The 18,647-nt window shown below is 37.8% G+C and overlaps 1 protein-coding gene across 2 annotated transcripts in view; it reads right to left on the bottom strand.

The window, feature by feature from the left end:
• The window catches only part of LOC115215012 (polycomb complex protein BMI-1-like), a 244,130-nt gene that overhangs the window by 211,116 nt on the left and 14,367 nt on the right, over window positions 1–18,647 (bottom strand). The window contains exon 1 of one of the 2 annotated variants that reach the window (XM_029784124.2): window positions 193–373. The exons of the other annotated variant lie outside the window; for it this stretch is intronic. The gene's annotated coding sequence lies outside the window, so the exon portion shown is untranslated. Of the gene's footprint in view, window positions 1–192; window positions 374–18,647 lie in introns of those variants that run through there. 2 annotated transcript variants of the gene reach the window in all.

The raw sequence follows: 18,647 nt of genomic DNA, 5'->3' as shown, positions 1-18,647 counted from the left end.
ACATGTGTGTATTTGAGTGTGCGCGCGTGCGCGCGTGTGTGGATGAACGGATATATATATATAAAATAAGTAAATAGAAATATATAGAAACATGCTATTAAAAATTCAAAGCAATAAACAAACGAAAGACCACTTGGAAAAGAAAATATCACCAAATACAGAGAGAATTGAGGTAAAGGATCTTTTGCTTACCGATAATCTGTCCCTCCCTTACTGTCAAGCTATGTAATCAACCCTAGAAACGATCATTTTACTATAGAACCATCTCGTCTTATTCTTGACATAGAAGAATTTTTCACGTTTTCTGAAATACTATATACAACAAAGCAAGAGGAGCACCAACCACGACTTTCCTCCTCCTCCTCCCCTCCTCTCCTCCTCCGCCTCCTCCTCCTCCGCCTCTTCACTCCTCCTCATCCTCCAGCTCTTTTTCTTCTTCTTCTTCTTCTTCTTCTTCTTCTTCTTCTTCTTCTTTCCTTCATTTTTCCATACACCTTAGTCTCCGCCGCCGCCACCAACACTGACATCGCCACCATTTCCTCTTCCTTCTCTTCAAACTACTGTTACTATCATTGCTCTCTCTCTCTCTTCCTCTCTCTCTCTCTATCTATCTATCTATCTGTCTATCTATCTATCTATCTATCTATCTATCTATCTATCTATCTATTCTATCTATCTGCTTGAATACACATTCATAATATGTGTAGAGGTGTGTGAGCGTGTGTATATATGTGTGTATACATACATCGTGTGTATATCTATGTGCAAACGCACGAACATTCACACATACATACATACATACATACACACGAACACACGAACACACACACACACACACACACACACCACAAAGTTCCTTGCTACATCGCTTCCCCACCTTTAATTTTCCTTTCCAACAGTATACTACTGCAACCGCATTTAACATCGACTGCTCTGCCTGCTGCTATAATCAACGTTACTTCTGCTAGTAATGAAACTACTACTACTATCACTACTACTACTACTACTACTACTAATACTACTACTACTAATACTACTACTACTGTGTAATAACGATATTCTAGTAGTGTGTGTGCGTGTATGTGTGTGTAAGCTCAAGTAAAGGAATTAAAGATATTTAAATAAGAATTCTAACGAAGAAGAAGAGGCAGAGAGATAAGTCGTGATAAGCGACTAAGATTATAGAGAAGGAGAGAGAGAGAGAGAGAAGGAGAGAGAGAGTGAAAGAGAGAGAGAGAGAGAGAGAGAGTTGAAATGTGAAAGTGTGTGTGTGTGTGTGTGTGTGTGTGTGTGTGTCGGTTGTGTAGTGAAAATGTAAATGAAATGAACATGAAGAGAGCATGAAAGAGAACTGTTTCTCTACGATAAGTGTGGAAGAGTGCATCTTGTGTCACTGTGTGTGTGGTGTGTGTGTGTGACTGAGGCAGGGACGAAGGAGAAATACTAAGTGCAGACAAACAGACAGCTTGTTATGTGTGTGTGCGTGTGTGTGTGCACCTGTGTGTGAGAGATAGATAGATAGATAGAGATAGGTAGAGAGAGAGAGAGAGAGAGAGCATGTATGTGTGTGTCTGCGTATGCTTTTGTGTGTTAGTGCGTGCGTGTGTACCGAGAAGACAGATCAGTGAAACTCCGTTTATGTAGCAGGGTTATAGTAGTAAATGTGTGTGTGTGTGCTTGTGTGTGAGTGTATATGCGTTGGCACACACACACACACACACACATACACACACACACACACACACACAAACACACACACAAACACACATACACACACGCACACACACAACTACACACACATATAAGACCAGATGTGTGTAGGTGTGTGTGTATGTATTGTTGGATAAACGTTTATGAATGTGTAGCGAGAGGGAGTAGAGAGAGGGAGGGAGAGAGGGAACCAGATCGAAGAGGAGGAGGAAGAATATAGGAGCGGAAGTTGAAAGTGGGTGAGGGTGTCTGTCACTTGTTAAAATTGCGAAAGAACAAGTGACTTACAGGTAGATATACCTGCAATATAACATTCTGGAGCACGGGCACTAAGTGGTGGTGGTGGTGGTGGTGGTGGTGGCGAGTCGGGGGGGGGGTTCGGTTGTGGTGATTACTGGTTGTTGTGGTGTAGGTGGTAGTTACGGTGGTAAGAGTGCTAGGGTTGAAGACTGAAAACAACGTTGTTGGTGCTTTTGTTGTTGCTGGTGGTGGTGGTGGTCATGGTGGGGGTGGTGATCATGGTGGTCGATTCTGTTGCTGTTTGGTATAAATACACATTCATATGTGTAGAGGTGTGTGAGCGTGTGTATATGTGTATATATATCATGTGTATATTTAAGTGCAAACGCACGAACATGCACACACACACACACACACACACATACATACATACACACGAACACACACGCACACACACACACACACACACACACACACACCACAAAGCTCCTTGCTACATCGCTTCCCCACCTTTAATTATGTTCTTTATTTTTGTCACCAGGATCTCCTGGTGAAAAGCTGACCCCACAAAAATCTTCGAAACCTGACTCGAAAGCGTCCACCAAGGTAAAATATGCTATTAAGGGACTCAAGGGCTCCCGCACGATTTCGGTCAACCAGATTTCACTCACAAAGCTCTGATCGACTCGAGGCTACGGTAGGATTGAACCCGAAACCATATGAGTGTGAACTAAACTTCTTAACTTCGCAACCAGGCTAGCTGGAGCCTTCTAAACATGACTATCACGCCATTTCTCTCTCTCTCCCTCTTGCTCTCTCTCCCTCTTGCTCTCCCCCCTCTCTCTCTTTAGAGAAGGCAGGTGTGATTAAAGGAAAGTTTGGCTGCTATTTCCAGTACTGGTTATTGGTTGCTAGTGTATAATGATAATGTCAGTGACAGTTGTGGGGCGGGTGGTGATACATGAACTGCGGACGGTTTCGGTCAAGGCTGACACAATTAACACACATGGTCAGTCGGTAGCTGCTACAGCTGATATAACACCCACGCAAGGTCATGATGCCGCTAGCGTTCAGACATGAACAAACATAAACTCATAAATCCACATTTATTTTATGCACATACATACATACATGTAAATATTATATATAATATATATATATATATATATATATATATATATATATATATATATATATACATACACACAACACATATATATATATATATCTATATATATATATACATACATGCATACATATATATAAATATATATATATATATATATATATATAATATCTTTTAGCTATATCTTTTACTTGTTTCAGTTATTAAACTGCGGCCATGCTGGAGCATCACCAAGAAGAATTTTAGTCTAACGAATTGACCCAGTATTTTACTTTTTAAGCCTGATACTTGTGTGTGTGTGTGTGTGTGTGGTGTGTGTATGTGTGTGTATGTGTGTGTGTGTGTGTGTGTGTGTGTGTGTGTGTGTGTGTGTGTGTCACATTTACAGTTATGCAGATATTTTTAGAGGCACATTAATTCCTAGACAGTTTTAAAAGAACCAGATAAAGCTTCATATACGTTGAACAATAATATATAAGATATATGCTGGCACATGTAGATAGAACGCGGGCGCTTATTGTTGTTTTAAAATTCGTTCAGTTGTAATGAGGGAGGAGGAGGAGGAGAAGGAGGAGACAGGCGAATAAATCACACACAAAAAAAAAAAAGAAATATACAAAACGTTATCTTTTTTATCTTTTATTTATCTTTTTACCTGCTTCGGCCATTGGCATGCAGCAGCCATGCTGGTTTTAGTCGAATAAATTAACCTTAGCCTGGTAAGTTATTGTATTGTCTCTTTTGTCGAACCGCTAATTTTCGGGAATGTAAACAAACCAACAATGGTTATCAAGTGGTGTTGTAGAACAAGTATAAATACACACACACACACATGCACGTATTTACACACATATATACATATATACTTGCACACACTCATATACACGTATATACACGCATATATACATATATACTTGCACACACGCATACACACGTATATACACACATATATACATATATACTTGCACACACACACACACGTATATACACACATATATACATATATACTTGCACACACACACGTATATACACATATATATATATACTTGCACACTCACATACACACGTATATACACGCATATATACATATATACTTGCACACACACATAATACGTATATACACACATATATACATATATACTTGCACACACACATACACACGTATATACACACATATATACATATATACTTGAACACACACACATATACACACATATATACATATATACTTCCACACACACACACACGTATATACACACATATATACATATATACTTGCACACACACACACACGTATATACACACACATATATATATATACTTGCACACTCACATACACACGTATATACACGCATATATACATATATACTTGCACACACACACATATACACACATATATACATATATACTTGCACACACACACATACACACGTATATACACACATATATACATATATACTTGCACACACACACATATACACACATATATACATATATAATTCCACACACACACACACACACTCGCACGCTTGATACGCTTCCACATATAGTTTCCGTCTATCAAATTCCCTCCCAAGACATTGTTCGCGTAGTGGTACTGAACCCAAAACCACGTGGTTGCAAGCTGTGTTTCTTAACGACACAACTGTATTTGTTAATAGCAATATTAAAAACAAAAAAAGCACGTGGTTGTTCTTGATGTGTAGACGCTGGTCAAGATTGACCAAGCAAACTTTGGATCAAAGATGTAACAGCCGTGACCATTCTGGTTTATTTGGGATTTTAAGGACAACAACACTCAAGGTGTCCCATCCTTGGATCGAAATATCAGATAGCTTTTAGTAACTCTTCTATAATAATTCTATCCACATCTCCAGTATATTTCAGAGTATAGGACCCAGCTGAAATCTTAAAGATGTTCCCCACAAACCAGCGGTCATTTTAAACACTAAGTAGAAAATCGGAGCCTTAACATTCTGTAGTTTAGAGTACCAGCAAATGTAATGAAAGACTATGTAGAACAGTCACATATCAGGTATACTCTTTTACTCTCTTTTACTCTTTTACTCTTTTACTTGTTTCAGTCATTTGACTGCGGCCATGCTGGAGCACCGCCTTTAATCGAGCAACTCGACCCCGGGACTTATTATGTTGTAAGCCCAGTACTTATTCTATCGGTCTCTTTTGCCGAACCGTCAAGCAATGCTAGGGGGACAAACACAGACACACAAACATAGACACGCATACATATACATACATATATACGACGGGCTTCTTTCAGTTTCCGTCTACCAAATCCACTCACAAGGCTTTGGTCGGCCCGAGGCTATAGTAGAAGACACTTGCCCAAGGTGCCACGCAGTGGGACTGAACCCGGAACCATGTGGTTGGTAAACAAGATACTTACCACACAGCCACGCCTGCGCCTATGAAACCTTCCACTCAATATTTTCTAATGGAATTTATAAATATGTTTGGAAAGCTGAAATAATAATAAGATCATGTTAAAATAATTGTTTCTAACATTGGCACAGGGCTTAAAATTTTGATGGAAAGTACTAAGTCAATTAAATTGTCCTTCGTACTTGATAGGTACTTTATCAGCCTTAAAAAAGATGAGAGGCAAAGTTGACGATACGAATGTATTGCAAACCCATTTAACATACCTTCGTATAATAGCACAACAAACTTAGCTGTTATACTTAAATCATATTCGCAACAGTTGACGAACAATAAAAATGAATTGTCTAAAATTTAATAAGTGTGTTATGAAGTGGTGTGTATTTTACAGCAACTGGCCGTTGAAATGGCTGTTAAAGGATTATCGGGATAATAAATTTACAGCCTGTCACTCATCAGCGACTGCAGAGATATCCTTATCCCAAGACGAACCTTTAGATTGTTGATAACCGTTATATAACTGTAGATTATTCTTTAGAACGGTGGTAGCCTTTATTATATATCTGTTGCTTTTGGCTTAACATATGTTAAAACACGCTAATACTATATGAATCCACTAGTGGAAAATTCCATACGTTGAGCCAAAACCAACAGTTGTTACCTACTACAGTGAAATAGTGCCAGGTTGATTTATACAGCTGGTGTAGCTGAAAACTTGTTTTAACAGGAAATTTCAGGGCTTGCCTTATATACCATAAGCGCTTTACACACCGACCGATACCCATTTGTTTATTCTATCGAACATCGAAAGGATGAAAAGCAAAGCTGACTCCAACAAGATCTGTTGTATAAAGGGCTGTCAAAAAAAATTGTTCGATTCACTTACTGATTCTGCTAATCTAGCGTTTTGTATATTGTAGCGCTGTGAGGTTTTTGCCTAAAATTACGTTGCCATATCCTTTTAATACGTGGCCATATTACTTAGATTGCTCCTGCACAAATATCTTATACATTCTAACGACCCCGGACAACCTTCAGTCATGAAGAAAGTAAATATCTTCAACTTTAATGTTTTTGCTGTTGTTTATTTCCAAGTCAGCCTTGATTGAATGATCAAAGATGTTCCAGTAGAGACCATCCTGTCTTATTTTCAGACATAAGATATACCTAAGATTAATCCAATAGCTTTTTCCTTTTATAAGATGGTGGGAAATGATTTGCGGAAGAACTGGCTGCTATTTCTAGCTAGTTAGTCCTTACAGTAAGTAATTCCACTGATGATAAGTAAATTCAGCTTTTCGATCAACTGAATTCCATACCGAATTATAGGTAATTGACTGATTATTCAACAGACACACTTATACCATTGACGTATTCCGCAGACAGAACCCGCGGTACACAGTGAGAGACATCGACGGAATATTTCAATTACAAATACAGGCTGTGACATTGTATAACAGATGGTTGGATCAGTAGCAGTAAATGACTAGGCAAGAAGTTTGCTTCCCAACCACATGGTTGCGGGTTCAGTACCACTGCGTAGCACCTTGGCCAAGTATTTGTGGGCGAATTTGGCGGACGGAAACTAAAATTGAAAGAAGTCTATCGTATTTTATGTAAGTGCGAGTCTGTGTCTGTGTCCCCTCCATCGCTTGACAACCGGCAATGGTGTTTTTTACGTCCCTGTAACGTGGCGGTTCGGCAAAAATGAAACAAAGATTTAAGGCGATGCTCCGGCATGGCTGCAGTCGAATGACTGAAACGGGTAAAAGATGAATGATAAAATATATGTTTAATGAAACCTGGTAGGAAGTCAAACTTAAAGTATGAAGTTTGTGAGTTGAAACATACAAAAGCCATTTAATGAAGATGACAATACAACTCTTCAGTACCTCACTGTTTTGTTGCTTTCGGTCATTGGACTACAACCATACTGGTTTTTAGTCAATCATATTATTTAAGACTCACCACTCTTTCTTCTCTCTTGATTGTATGTCGAAATGTGTATGGATCGACCTCATGTTTCGTCCCTCCCATAGCTTGTATATAGAAGTGGGTGACAAATTTACAAAGGTGTGTTGCTCTTGTTATTGTTGAATCAGTTCGATATCTAAGGTATTCCAGTCGTGTCCCTTCTTTACAAGAGCATTCAGGAGCACATTGTATAAACTAGAGTGCCAATTGTTTGCTATTTCAAGCAGGTTGAGAGACTCATTCGTTGCTCCGTTGGCATTATTAAGTACCAGTTATATTCTAGGTTTGAATCATTTGATTCTATATCTATATATTGGCTTTTAAAAATTGGATTGGTGTCGAGTGAACAGAAATATTTATCTCGCCATTCTATTACTGGAAGAGCGCTGGGGTGGTGGTGGAGCACTTTAAGGCACACGGGCAGAGGAGAAAATCACGTACAGCAACATACACATAGACACACAGACACAGATAGAAACACACACACACACACAAGACTCATATACATCAGAAGAGGAATCACACACACAAACACACACATGCACACACACACACACACACACAACACACGCACAATCACACATAAACACAAGACTCACATACATCAGAAGAGGAATCACATACACAAACACACACACACACACACGCACACGCACACACATACGACTTGCATACATCAGAAGTAAAATCACATACACAAACACTCATTCACACACACATACACACACACACACACCACACATACGACTTGCATACATCAGAAGTAAAATCACACACACAAACACTCATGCAAACACACACACGTACACACACACACTCATACAAACGCACACACACACACACACACGGACGCACGCACACACACATACACACACAAGCACACACACACTCACACACTGGGGTCACCGACACTCAGATAAATACACACAATCTTATACAGTGGAATGACATAGACAGCGGAATCACATATATAGACTCAAGAACACAGACACACAGAGGAAAGTTAAATGCATACACACACACACGCACACATCTACATAGTGGACTGATATACAAAGGCAGTGCACTTCCATACCCATACACAGAACGACAGGCATACACAGCAGATTGCCAGACACACAGACACAATATCTTACACTGTATGCTTTAATACTTCTACTGCTCCGAACCGATATTAGAGATGGCGTGTGTTCGTGTGAGTGTGCGAGAGAAAGGACATAGAGAGAAAGAGAGAGAGAGAGAGAGAGAGAGAAGAGAGAGAGAGAGAGAGAGAGAGTGTGTGGTGTGTGTGTGTGTGTGGTTGGTTAATGTCATTGCTTAGCCCCAAGTCAATCCTGATTAAACAAACCTATGATCAAAACCATTCCATCCGTGACCATCTTGTTTTCTTTCCATGCTACTGTAAACGCAGGACTATAACAGCTAACGTATCTTCTCTAAGATGGTAGGGTGTGAATTGGGATAAATTTGACTGTTATATCTAATAGACTTAGCGACTACCTAAATGCTTTTCTCGGTTCGGTGTCTTTGGTTTCAGTTCTTAGAGTAAAACAAATATAAATACTATGCTGACCGTCACACACTATTGAAAATATAATTATATATGTCTTGGTAAAGTAGTAGTAGTAGTAGTAGTAGTAGTAGTAGTAGTAGTAGTAGTAGTAGTAGTAGTAGTAGTAGTGACCCTCTCGCCTTTTACTAGGTGTAAGGAACACAGGGGCACATAGTATAATTTAAATTTCTAAGATGCAATGGAATGATATGGGTAGATTTGGCTGTTATTTCTAGCAAATAAAGCAAAGCAACCCCACTAAATGGTTTCTTCGTATGTTTGTATATGAATGAGCGTACCATAGAAAACTGAAACAACAAGAAAATATTGGTCTCTGATATACTCAATGACAAAAGTGAATAGGTTGGTGTCATTTTGGCCTCCTTGTTCTTTAATACGTTGTTGATATGGAAAATAGGTCATACTCAGCTGCTATGTAGACGACACAAATGTGATGCTTGAAGTCAAGGAAAATGAAGACGTGTAGATGATCCAACAAAAGTGAGATTTTATAAACGATGGCGTCGATGAAAATATAACCAGCATCACACACAAATATCAGCTAACCAGACGGTTTTCCAGTCAAATGGTTCCGTATTCAAATTCTCAACCTGGTAAATTGGGATGCGAGCGGTACTTTCCAGTACAATCTGAGTTTGTGCGAGAAGAATTTGGAACGCGAAAAATCTGTGAAAGCCCATCGTGCACCTGTGTCTGTGTCTGTGTGCATGTATATGTGTGTGTGTGTAGGGTGTGTGTGTGTGTGTGTAGGGTGTGTGTGTGTGTGTAGGGTGTGCGTGTACGTGTGTTTGTGTACATGTGTGTATCGAGAAAAAAGAAGGCAGCCAGAATTTTGGATAATTCTTTATTACTAACGCTTTCATTCGTTTAAACCAGTGGTTCCCAAAATGGGTGCTATTACCTCCCAGGGGGCAGTGGAAAGTTCCGAGGGTGGGGCTGAAGAAAAGTGGGGTGGTAATGAGTAGCAATTCATGTAAAAAGTGGGATGCTGTAAAAAACAACAAAATAATTGGTTCATTAGATAAAGTTTTGTGAAATATTGTTGCTTTGAATTTGCTTCAGAAAGAGTTCTATGTGTGTGACGATTAGTTGGGGTGGGGCGCTAGGAATGTGGTCTGGGTTTCAAGGGGATAGCAGCCCAAAAGTCTGGGAACCATTGGTTTAAACGAACTCTTCACGATAAGAACTAAAATCAAAATGATTACGATAAAAACTATGTGATGTTTTTAGCAAAGAGGGGGTAAAAAAGATAAATAGACAGACAGACAGACAGATAGATAGATAGATAGATAGATAGATAGAGAGATAGATAGATAGAGAGAGAGAGAGAGAGAGAGAGAGAGAGAGAGAGAGAGAGAGAGAAAGTGGGCGCTTTTCAATTACATTGTTTATTTTAGAGACAAGATAGGAAAAAGAAAAAAAAGGCACGTTATTAACATTGGAACTGCATTCAGAAATAACAGTAATAGTATAAATGTTTTCTCTTCATCCATCATCATAACAGTTAAAAAAAAAAATAATAAAATGATCTTGAAGAAGCTCTCTTGATGGACACCAGAACCCTCTAGCATACATTGATGTCTCTTTCCAAACCTTTCGACAAGATGTGGTTCTCCTGCTTCTCTTCCAAATATTTAATTTTGGAGAGAATTTTTTGAAGAAGTGTAGCGCCATTGATTTTCGGAACTTTTGAAAATTTGTAAAATTTGTAAAAGGGGAATATTTTGAATTTTCCTTTATCGCATATTTCTAGAATATAGAAGACAATCATCACCCCATAATACCAAATACCCGAAGTTGGATGAATACAAAGAAAGAAAGAAACCATAATATAAATAATCATCATGGAATCTCAAGAAACCCACGATTTACAACCAACAATTCCAAACATCTTAAATGGCCCAACATACAAAGAAGAAAACAGAACCTATAGACAACGAAATATGTACAAAGAACATGAACCATCCTCTCACCTACGAAGGAACCAGAACCACGGAAATGGAAAATGAAAACACAGTAACACAATTCCTTTTTAGGGAGAAAATACCACAATCGCGCACCAGACCCGACGTAATAGAAAATTTTAATGAGCACACAGAACATAGAGACCCTAAGATCATAAATTTGTCAAATAGAAACCTTAACAAGAATGAGATGAATCTCCTATTGAGAGGTTTCAAATTTACCCCGACACCCACCCCTAATCTCATTGAACTAATAACTGATATTGAGAATTTTAACCGTAACCTCCTATTTATAGAATTCTTTGGCAATAAGAATATAAGTGACGTATCAATTGTCAGAAATAAATCCCACTTCACCCGCTGCGAGGGGAATGACAAAAGTTTAGACGCATATATGACACAATTTCGAAATTTCTCCTAAGTACCCGTAAATGCAAACAGAACTTTCGTGAAGAAGAAAAGGAAGCCTTACTAATACTGAAAAATGACAATTCAGTCATCCTAAAAGAAGCTTATAAATGAGGGGCGATAGTAATTATGGAAACAAACACTACAATAAGATAAAATATTGGAAATTCTAACAGACCAAACTTATAAGGCAGAACCAAGACACCTGGAAAAAGCAATAGTGAATAAGATCAAAACACTAATTAATGAATACCAAGATTCTGTCACAGAGGAGAAAGATTATTTATGCAAAAGATAACTTCTACAGTTTACTCAAGGTCCACAAAAGCACCGAAATACAGAGAGCCATAAATGAACAGTGGAACCAATCCATAAAAATACTAAGACCTACTGCCCTCAAATTGAGACCAATAGTTTCTGGACTTCAAGCCCCAACACAACAATTGAGTTATCTTTTGGATATACTCCTCAAACCTTTATGCCCATTAATACCCAGTTATATACGGGACGACATGGATTTCCTCCAGCACATTCCACCCACTGTCACAGAAGGTACAATACTTAAAGCTTTAGCTTCACCAATCTTTATACCAATATCCCTCACACTTTGGGCCTGGAAGCAATGAAACACTGGATGGCAAAACAGAGAGGGCGGACAGACTAACGCTTCAAAACGGAATTCATTACCAAGACCACAATCTGTGCTATAGTGATTGACTCTAAAATGAGTCAAATCCGATTGGATGAACTCAAAGCTTCCTAACAATACCGAAACACCCGTTTAATAAACGATGGAATTAAAAAGGCAATGAAACTAAACATCACACAACTGAGAACATCAGAGGAAAAAACTAATGAACACACGATACCATTTATCAATACCCATGATCTTGGGGGTAACCAACATTTTTCACATTATAAAGTCAAACTTTCCAATACTTCCACAAAGCCCCAAAGTGAAAAATTTGATTAATGAAAATCTCTTACGAAATAGTAGACGCCAGCCAAAGAATCTCAAAAACACCTCACAGGGACAAAATTCACATCAGTGAATGAATCAGAATTCTCCGTAAAAGAATGTGGAGATATCAGATGTGGAACATGCAACAACAACAGCTACAAATATTTAAGAAAGTGATTCTTACATTCAAGAGCGTATTATCATTCAAAATAAATGCAGATATGAACTGCAAAACACAGAATCTTGCCCCAGCATTACTTATCCCAGCTGCAAGGAGTATAATACTGGCGAAACAAACAATTCCCTTTGCCAACGTGCAAGAATCCACCGACGACACATCCGAGAAGAGAAACTACGCACGATTCTGCTGAGCAAGCATCTAGAAGTATGTGGTGAAGGAAAATTCAAAATATTCCCCTTTTACAAATGTTCAAGAGATGACCCAAATTTCCGAAAAGCAATGGAGTTACACTTCATCAAAAATTTCTCTCCAAAATTAAATATTTGGAAGAGAAGCAGGAGAACCACATCTTGTCGAAAGGTTTAGAAAGAGACATCAATGTATGCTAGAGGGTTCTGGTGCCCATCAAGAGAGCTTCTTCAAGATCATTTTTTTTTTTTTTTAACAGTTATGATGATGGATGAAGAGGAAACATTTATACTATTACTGTTATTTCTAATGTAGTTCCAATGTTGGTAACGTGACGTTTACTTCTTCCTCTTTTGTCTCCAAAACAAGCAATGAAAAGAACCTGACTCTCTTCTCTCTCTCTCTCTCTCTCTCTCTTCTCTATATATATATATATATATATATATATATATATATTAATATATATATATATTATATATATATATATAGATATATTATATATATATATATATATCGTTTCCCCCTTCTGTGCTAAAACCGTAACATAACAGAAGTAGGAAACACTCTGTTTCTATCGTAATCATTTTGATTTTAATTCTTATCTTGAAGATTTCGTTTAAACGAACGAAAGTGCTAATAATAAAGAATTATCCAAAATTCTTACTGCCTCCTACGAAGACACACACACACACACACATCACATATATGCATACGCAAAAAAACAATCATGTGAGTCGGTGTGATTATGAGATATGTATGAGTATATGTATTTCGTTGTCGTTAAACAGCGAAATATACAAGAATCGTTGTGAGCCAAAGAACCAGTCGGCAGAGTTGCATTAATTGGTTAGAGTAAACCTGTAATCAACTTATAAGTTATGAATTGAAAAAAATGTGTGTGTGTATGTGAGTCTGCCTCTAAATATGTATATGTGTGTGTGTAAGTAGCTTGCTTACCAACCACATGGTTCCAGGTTCAGTCCCACTGCGTGACATCTTCGGCAAGTGTCTTTTACTATAGCCTCGGGTCAATCAAAGCCTTGTGAGTGGATTTGGTAGACGGAAACTGAAAGAAACCTGTCGTATATATATATATATATATATATATATATACATATATATGTATGTATATGTTTGTGTGTTTGTGTTTATCCACCCAACATCACTTGATAACGGATGCTGATGTGTTTACGTCTCCGTAGCTTAGCGGTTCGGCAAAAGAGACTTATAGAATAAATATTAGGTTTACAAAGAATAAATCCTCAAATGACTGAAACAAATAAATATATAAAAGAATAAAACAAGATAGACAGATAGATAGGTAGATAGGTAGAGATAGATAGATAGATAGATAGATAGATAGATAGATAGATGATAGATAGATAGATAGATAGATAGATAGATAGATAGATAGATAGAATTGAGATTCAGAAAATGGATATGTGGCATTAATATGATTTATTAACTGCAAAAATTCAACATATTCTCTTACAAATTCTCTTACAGCTCTTTCGATTTTGCCCAAAGATTAAATTCCGGTAATTAAATCATTGTATTGGGCAAACTCTCATCAGAAAAAGACATACCGTAAGGTTTATTACATTTTACGTTTCCAAATCATCTCAACAGAGTCTATTTAGATGATATGTATTTATGTATGTGAATATATGTAAGTATGTATGTATGTTTGTATGTATGTATGTATGTATGTATGTATGTATGTATGTATGTATGTTTATATGTATGTTATGTATATAAATATATATATATATGTGTATATATATATATATATATATGTATGTATGTATATATACATATATATATATATAATATATATATATATTATATATATATATATATATATATATATATTATATATATATATGTATGTATGTATATATACATATATATATATACATACACATATATATATATATATATATATATTATATATATATATATATATATATATATATATATATATATGTGTATATATATATATGTATATATATATATATATATACATATATATATATATATCTATATATATATATATATATATATATATATATATATATATATATATATATATATGTATGTATGTATATATGTATGTGTGTGTGTGTGTGTGTGCGTGCGCGCGCTCGTTTGCGTGAGCAAATGTTTATGCAAGATTATTGGAAGTATTTTCTACGTTCGTTGACATACAAGCGAGAAATGCCAAAAACTAGGTTGTGCTCCGAGATTCTTGTACTTCGCTCTTCAAACTTTTGCATCAGGAACAGAAACAGCATTAATTTGATATTCGAAACCTAATAAACATATAAATAGTTTACAACTTATTGTGATTCGAAGTTTTTATCATTTTAGGGGTGTGATAGCGAGAGTTCGATCACATCTCTGCGTCCAGTTGATTTAAAATGATCTGGGACTTTGGAGCATACGTTCACTATTCCCCTGGGAAGGTCCCCGAACACCTCCTTGATCTTGGCTAGAAGATAACAGTTTACTCAAAGTAGCTGCTCCCAGCTTCCACCACCGCCCCAAGACGGCTCCAAAATTTGGCACATGCGTTCTGCACTGTGTCCCAGGAAAGATCCCCGAACACCTTGATCTGGTTAACCAACTCGGCCTTGATGTTATAGGCAGAGCTGTTGATGTCTCTCTCAACTGCGTCCCACACATAGTAAACTATGGGATTACAATTGGAGGAACTCGCAGGCCAGAAACTGAGGCAAGTGAAGTCATTCAAATCCTCTGTCAACCACTTCTGACTCTTTCGGAGGTAGGACAAGAAGCCGAATCTCTCTGCAATACATATGGACTTCCAGCAGCAATTCTCTCCCCCCAGATTTTTTACCACAGTCTCCAGCAGTTTCACATTGCCGTCTGTATTAAGCCCGAGGTCCTGTTCATCAGTTTTGGATGAATTCCGGCGTGCAGACTCAATAGGAACACCGGCTGTGTTCATTTCGGCTGGCCACAGTTTCGTAATCTCCCTTACAGTTATCCATGTCACGTCTTACAACCTTTACAGTGTCCACAGAGTATTGTGCAGTCTTCATGATGTCGGCATTTTGAAACCCGACCCGTATCATCATGATACAGGTAACTCTTTTCCAATATTCAGATGGCTCCCAGTCCTCTGTGTCAGCTAACTTTTATTCAACTACAACTTTAATCTTTATGCTTTTCAAAGCTGTTGACTGTTAACCAATGCCTCAAGCTGTTACTGAAGAACGGAGACATAAATATTGGTCAAATTTACCCCGAAGACTCCGTCTCTCTCTCTCTGTATATATATATATATATATATATATATATACATACACATACATATATTGGTCACCCCATAAATAGTGCGGTTTTTTCAGTTGCATGAACTAAAAGTTGAAGTAGAACGGGATAAACTACCTGCATCAACTTCCTATAAATGCAGGTACTAATTTTACCTTGTGTTTATTCTTAGTGTAAGTTTTGAAGAGTGCAGCTCGATTTTAACAGTTATTTTTTCAAAGTGATAATGGAAGTGACAAAAGAGCATATTCGGCATGTTTTGCTTTATGAGTTCAATAAAGGCAACAGTGGAACGGAAAGTGCGAGGAATATTAATGCAGTATATGGAGATCGGACAATAGACGTAAGCCAGTGTCAACGGTGGTTCCAGAAATTTCGAGCCGGAAACTACAACCTAGAAGACGAACCTCGTTCTGGGAGATCTGTAGAGCTCGAATAGGACGCCCTTCAAACTCTGGTGGAACAAAATCCCATCGTAACCGTTGAGGTACTGGCAGAGAAGCTTGGATTTGGTCATTCACCATTCAGCGACACCTGCGTGCCATCGGAATAGTCAGAAAAATTGGGTCAATGGGTTCCTCACAAACGTTCCCAGTCTAATCGTGCGCTGAGAGTGAAAGTATGCTCTTCCTTGCTGTCACGTCTCGGGAATGAACCATTTTTAGACCGAATATTGACTGGTGAGGAGAAATGGATTCTCTATAAAAATGTTAAGCGCCTAAGATAGTGGGTAGGGAAAGGAGAAACAGCGGCATCCCAGCCTAAAGAAGGTCTTCATCTACTTAAGGTTTTGTTATCTGTTTATTGGGATATGAAAGGTTTAGTCGACTTTGAACTTTTAAACCTAAACCAAACGATAACAAACGAGATCTACTGCGAGCAGCTGGCGCATATAAAGTCAGCGCCAGAAGAAAAATGACCATATTTGGTTTCAAGACGAAAGGTGTTCTACCAGGATAATGCTCGGTACATATAGCGAGGATGATATTCCAAAGGCTGGAGCAGTTTGAATGGGAAACGATGTCCCACTCACCATATTCGCCGGACATTGCCCCATTTGATTATCACTTATACCGCAGTCTTTAAAATCATTTGGAGGGAAAATATATGAATTCTGTAGAAGAGATCAGAACAGGACTGGAGGAATATTCTCGTCACGGACGAGTGAATTTTGCAAGTCTGGAAGAGCATTGTAGAAAATGAAGGCGATCATATTTTAGATTAAAAACGAATTTTGATTATCCTAATTTTGAAAAATAAAATAAGTATAAAAAAACCTATTATTTATGGGTGACCCAATACACACACACACACACACACATACATATATATATATAATATATATATATATGTATACATGTATGTATGTACGTACGTACGTACGTATGTATGTATGTATGTATGTATGTATGTATGTATGTATGTATGTATGTATGTATGTATGTATGCATGTATGTATGTATGTATGTATGTATGTATGTATGTTTGTGAGTGGGTACGAACTAGAAAAATACATAACTCAATGCCGCTTAAAACTGATGCTGGTTCCTGATTTTTGTCCTCCTGAAAGTAAATTCACATATTTTTACTGACCACTATTTTGGAATTCTGTCATGGCAGTCTAAAGTACGGGGTAAGGTGGCAGACTGAGTTTGTTTCAGGGGAATAAATTTATTTATTATACTTACATGTATACATGCGTACGCACATGCATATGTGTGCCTGTGTGAATATACATATCTGCGCGTATGTATGTGTGTGTGCGTTTGTGATTGTGTGTGTGTGCCTACGTATGTGATATTGTGTGTGTGTATGTGTGTGTGCGTGAATATGAATAGCTGTAACTGTCGCCTTCATTACTATCAACCAGTCTGTGATTGCATAAGCGGTGATTAGTACTGTAATGCTTAAAAATACGTCCCTTGAAAGTCTTTCGCCAAGCTCTCCATGTACTATCACACTTTACGTTCCCCTAAAGTTTCACAAATCAAAACTACATCCACTGCAATATTTCTCCTCTCGTATCTGTCTATTGCCATCCAGCCTACATTCCACACATCACCTCTAACTAGAACACAAACCTCACAACTTATCCAGCACACAAATCTATATTATAGTTCATCTCTGTAGACTACGCGATGCCCATTACTCAACTTTCATTCCAAATGGAATCGATATCAGCAACGAAGCCCTTCATTTCCTCAGATTTGAAAAATATTCCTCAATAACCCATTGAAATACATTTTCTTCCTCTTCAGTCTTCCTCCCGTTGTTCCACCGTCAATCGTTCGATCACATCTCTTGCTGTACAGAGGACATGTATCTTACTCCATCCCCTCCAAAGTCATCGTTCACGGTGACTTCAATACTCACGACACTTTCTGGACCTTACACTCATTCCTTCTGTTATATACATACATATATATATATATATATATCACGTGATTACGTGACCGACCAAGCTGTCAGTTGTTGCTACACATCGCTGGTTCCAATGCGCTTCGCATTGTTTTAGCTTTCAAATGACACTACCCCGCTGGCTAAGCAAGCAGGCCAACAGAAGAAAGAGTAGGAGAAAGTTGTGGCGAAAGAGTACAGCAGGGATCGCTCCCCCCCCTGCCGGA

Source organism: Octopus sinensis, linkage group LG8 (genome assembly GCF_006345805.1).
Source record: "Octopus sinensis linkage group LG8, ASM634580v1, whole genome shotgun sequence".
NCBI classification, from domain to species: Eukaryota; Metazoa; Mollusca; class Cephalopoda; order Octopoda; family Octopodidae; genus Octopus; species Octopus sinensis.
This window is presented reverse-complemented; position numbering and strand designations above follow the sequence as displayed.